Source organism: Schistocerca nitens, unplaced genomic scaffold (genome assembly GCF_023898315.1).
Source record: "Schistocerca nitens isolate TAMUIC-IGC-003100 unplaced genomic scaffold, iqSchNite1.1 HiC_scaffold_207, whole genome shotgun sequence".
NCBI classification, from domain to species: Eukaryota; Metazoa; Arthropoda; class Insecta; order Orthoptera; family Acrididae; genus Schistocerca; species Schistocerca nitens.
Genome location: NW_026045748.1, coordinates 72,501 through 77,500, shown reverse-complemented (window position 1 = coordinate 77,500; position 5,000 = coordinate 72,501). Strand labels below are relative to the sequence as shown.

Below are 5,000 nucleotides of genomic sequence, written 5' to 3'. Positions count from 1 at the left end.
CGTCGACCGACAATCACGCCACCCGCACCCGTACGTGCCCCACCCCACCCACCAAAATCGCAAGTCCAGCGGATGAACGGCGGACGTTTCCCGCACTCGTAAGTTGCAATCCACACCTATATCTTGCGTTTCATGAAGAGTTTTATCCAATATTCGACATTCCCGCTGTCCCTAAACGTGCTCTAAGTCTGTGCGCGACCGCGTCGCTCACTGTACGGATTCCGATGCTGAGCGATCAGCTATGGGCCGCCCCATCCACGTCGGTCCCCGTGGGCGTTGCACTCGCAGTCGCAAAGACTCTGGGCAATGGCTATGTGCGCTCCGCAATATATTACTCGGACGAGTAATGAGGGTCCGAGCCCCCAGTGTGGGGAAAGTGTTTCGCAGCCCTGACCCACCGGCACGGTGTTGCGTCCCCCACCTCAAACATGTGACGTAGTCACACCACCGGTTTTGACTAATAGACAGAATGTTTATAATCATATGCCATACACCGGGGGACGATGCCGCGAGGTGTAGCTAGCTAGTGCAGTCGCACCGCTACTACTGTACAGAGATAGAACAGGCATTGACTATACATACATTAAGCTTATACACGGCGGTGCTTAGTAATACGCGCAGTCATCGGAATACAGATAACACATACAACTGTCCCTATACATGCTGAACGTCTGTGCACACAATGTCAACCACACGTCACCCACACACTCCATCACCCACTAGTCTATGCATGTAACAGACGCAGACACAACATCTAAGTACCAGCATGGAACAACATCCAGTGCATCCTCTCGGCCACAGTACACCATCCACACTATGATAACCAGACCGGGACGTCGAACCAGAAAACTGAATATCCCACTCTTCCTACAACCACCATTGCTCAGATACGCCACCAACACCCACACATGTCCTACACAGGGGTGCACCCAACAGCACCACACTGCCGCATCTCACAGCACATAAACAATGGCAGGAATGAAAGACACAGGTGTGCCACTCCTTTGCCACAAACACAGAACGGGCGCGCCACCTGCCATGAGCCACAAGTGCAACTGACGTGACATATCTGATAGTGCCTCAGGCGTCCACTTACTACCATCACTATCAACGAACCTCGCCACCCCACCCCCCCCCACACACACCATCCCTTAACCCAACTTCTGCCTTAACCTAACCCAACTTCTGCCTTAACCTAACCCAACTTCTGCCTTAACCTAACCCAACTTCTGCCTTAACCTAACCCAACTTCTGCCTTAACCTAACCCAACTTCTGCCTTAACCTAACCCAACTTCTGCCTTAACCTAACCCAACTTCTGCCTTAACCTAACCCAACTTCTGCCTTAACCTAACCCAACTTCTGCCTTAACCTAACCCAACTTCTGCCTTAACCTAACCCAACTTCTGCCTTAACCTAACCCAACTTCTGCCTTAACCTAACCCAACTTCTGCCTTAACCTAACCCAACTTCTGCCTTAACCTAACCCAACTTCTGCCTTAACCTAACCCAACTTCCGCCTTAACCTAACCCAAGTTGCGCCTTAACCTAACCCAAGTTGCGCCTTAACCTAACCCAAGTTGCGCCTTAACCTAACCCAAGTTGCGCCTTAACCTAACCCAAGTTGCGCCTTAACCTAACCCAAGTTGCGCCCTAACCTAACCCAAGTTGCGCCCTAACCTAACCCAAGTTGCGCCCTAACCTAACCCAAGTTGCGCCCTAACCTAACCCAAGTTGCGCCCTAACCTAACCCAAGTTGCGCCCTAACCTAACCCAAGTTGCGCCCTAACCTAACCCAAGTTGCGCCCTAACCTAACCCAAGTTGCGCCCTAACCTAACCCAAGTTGCGCCCTAACCTAACCCAAGTTGCGCCCTAACCTAACCCAAGTTGCGCCCTAACCTAACCCAAGTTGCGCCCTAACCTAACCCAAGTTGCGCCTTAACCTAACCCAAGTTGCGCCTTAACCTAACCCACGTTGGGCCCTAACCTAACCCACGTTGGGCCCTAACCTAACCCACGTTGGGCCCTAACCTAACCCACGTTGGGCCCTAACCTAACCCACGTTGGGCCCTAACCTAACCCACGTTGCGCCCTAACCTAACCTACGTTGCGCCCTAACCTGCCCTGTAATTGTTAGTTATATGACTCTAGGAATTCGTGTAGCGTTGCCTAATTGCAACCATCTCAACATAGTTCACTTCGCGCACACTGTGGTGTTCTGCGTATTGATTCATTTTACGGTGCGTACCCTCACATCTTGCGAGTGTTGCTTACTTTCCACATGGTCCCGCTATCCACTGTATTGTGTACTGCAATAGGACGTATATCGCCCCCGCCCCCCCCTCCCCTCCTGTCACCTCTAGCTCGTCGGTCAGGAGTTCGCGTGTTGAATGCGCTTCGCAGCTGTGCAATGGCATTCGTATACGTACGCTGGCCACCTTCCACGTGTTCTTTCGTGCACACGTCGCAGCGTGTATGTATGCTGATGGAGTGCGTCGTGACACACAACATCCAGGCATGCAAGACTCGTAGAAGTCGCAAATGTAGATGGATGTCTACGTTTGCTGCCCAAGTTACGCAAATGAACTGGAAATCCGTTGTTGCGCGGTTGTTCGCGCTGGAGGTGAATCGTTGATATCGACGATCGGTACAGGTATTAACCGGTTGCTTCAGCGACACCCGTCATACCCACGAACGTGAGTGGGCATGTGGGTATGAAGCGATACGCGGCGGTGGCTGGGTGGGACCGTCCCCGGCCGGTGAGGGGGGGGCGCCCGGCGTGCTGGCCGCGCGCTGCGTGGGCGCACGCGCGGCAGCCGGCTGGTGGGGGCGCCCAGTGGCAGGCGCGCCGGCTGACGGACGCGGCAGGCGGCGCATCTGCGTGCCGGCGCACCCAGCGCGCGGCGCCGTGCGGCCAAAGTGGGTCCTCCCGGGCCCGGTGCGAAGCGCGGTGGACATCTGCAGTGTGCTGGTCCGATTGAGGACTGTGTGCGTTGAGGATGCGCCGCCGCCCGGCACTCGGCGCCGCGACGCCGTCTGCTGCTCGGTCGCCCCCGCGGTTCTCGCAGGTGGTTTGTATCGCAGCTGTGCGGATGTGTTGGCGCGTGCGCTGTGCTGGGAGAGTTCGCTTTGGCACCCAAGTGGGGCTCTGCCCCTCTGTGGCGCTGGCGTTGGAGCTGCCCGGTCACTGTTTGTGGCCGCGTGTTGTCTCCCGCCGGCAACACCACGACAGCACGCTCCCGGGCCTCTGTCGGCAGCGGCAAGCTCAGTTGGGAGCACGGGTGGTCGCACTGAAAGCGTCTACTCGCCTATCTCCGGGCGATTGCGCCTCTCTCGAACCCGACCAAGTACTTAGGACGGCGCTGCGCGCCGCCGGGACCTGAGAGGGTTTCGAGGTGTATCGTGCAGGGGAGCCCAGCCTCCTCCTGTTTGCAGAATAATTGAGCGGACGCTTGCGTGTTCGCGCGGGCCCCCGGGACACACTCCCGGGCGGCCGGCTGCTCAGCTCTAGTTGACGCAGCTCCCTGGTTGATCCTGCCAGTAGTCATATGCTTGTCTCAAAGATTAAGCCATGCATGTCTCAGTACAAGCCGCATTAAGGTGAAACCGCGAATGGCTCATTAAATCAGTTATGGTTCCTTAGATCGTACCCACGTTACTTGGATAACTGTGGTAATTCTAGAGCTAATACATGCAAACAGAGTCCCGACCAGAGATGGAAGGGACGCTTTTATTAGATCAAAACCAATCGGTCGGCTCGTCCGGTCCGTTTGCCTTGGTGACTCTGAATAACTTTGGGCTGATCGCACGGTCTTCGTACCGGCGACGCATCTTTCAAATGTCTGCCTTATCAACTGTCGATGGTAGGTTCTGCGCCTACCATGGTTGTAACGGGTAACGGGGAATCAGGGTTCGATTCCGGAGAGGGAGCCTGAGAAACGGCTACCACATCCAAGGAAGGCAGCAGGCGCGCAAATTACCCACTCCCGGCATGGGGAGGTAGTGACGAAAAATAACGATACGGGACTCATCCGAGGCCCCGTAATCGGAATGAGTACACTTTAAATCCTTTAACGAGTATCTATTGGAGGGCAAGTCTGGTGCCAGCAGCCGCGGTAATTCCAGCTCCAATAGCGTATATTAAAGTTGTTGCGGTTAAAAAGCTCGTAGTTGGATTTGTGTCCCACGCTGTTGGTTCACCGCCCGTCGGTGTTTAACTGGCATGTATCGTGGGACGTCCTGCCGGTGGGGCGAGCCGAAGGCGTGCGACCGCCTCGTGCGTGCTCGTGCGTCCCGAGGCGGACCCCGTTGAAATCCTACCAGGGTGCTCTTTATTGAGTGTCTCGGTGGGCCGGCACGTTTACTTTGAACAAATTAGAGTGCTTAAAGCAGGCAAGCCCGCCTGAATACTGTGTGCATGGAATAATGGAATAGGACCTCGGTTCTATTTTGTTGGTTTTCGGAACCCGAGGTAATGATTAATAGGGACAGGCGGGGGCATTCGTATTGCGACGTTAGAGGTGAAATTCTTGGATCGTCGCAAGACGAACAGAAGCGAAAGCATTTGCCAAGTATGTTTTCATTAATCAAGAACGAAAGTTAGAGGTTCGAAGGCGATCAGATACCGCCCTAGTTCTAACCATAAACGATGCCAGCCAGCGATCCACCGCAGTTCCTCCGATGACTCGGCGGGCAGCCTCCGGGAAACCAAAGCTTTTGGGTTCCGGGGGAAGTATGGTTGCAAAGCTGAAACTTAAAGGAATTGACGGAAGGGCACCACCAGGAGTGGAGCCTGCGGCTTAATTTGACTCAACACGGGAAACCTCACCAGGCCCGGACACCGGAAGGATTGACAGATTGATAGCTCTTTCTTGATTCGGTGGGTGGTGGTGCATGGCCGTTCTTAGTTGGTGGAGCGATTTGTCTGGTTAATTCCGATAACGAACGAGACTCTAGCCTGCTAACTAGTCGCGTGACATCCTTCGTGCTGTCAGCGATTA

The 5,000-nt window shown here is 54.8% G+C and overlaps 1 non-coding gene across 1 annotated transcript in view; it reads left to right on the top strand.

Moving 5' to 3' along the window:
• The first annotated feature begins 3,521 nt into the window (after positions 1–3,521).
• Positions 3,522–5,000, top strand: part of LOC126220863 (small subunit ribosomal RNA) — a 1,909-nt gene continuing 430 nt past the window's right edge. The window contains exon 1 of the ribosomal RNA XR_007543209.1: positions 3,522–5,000. This exon is cut by the window's right edge and continues 430 nt beyond it. This is a non-coding gene — a ribosomal RNA (small subunit ribosomal RNA).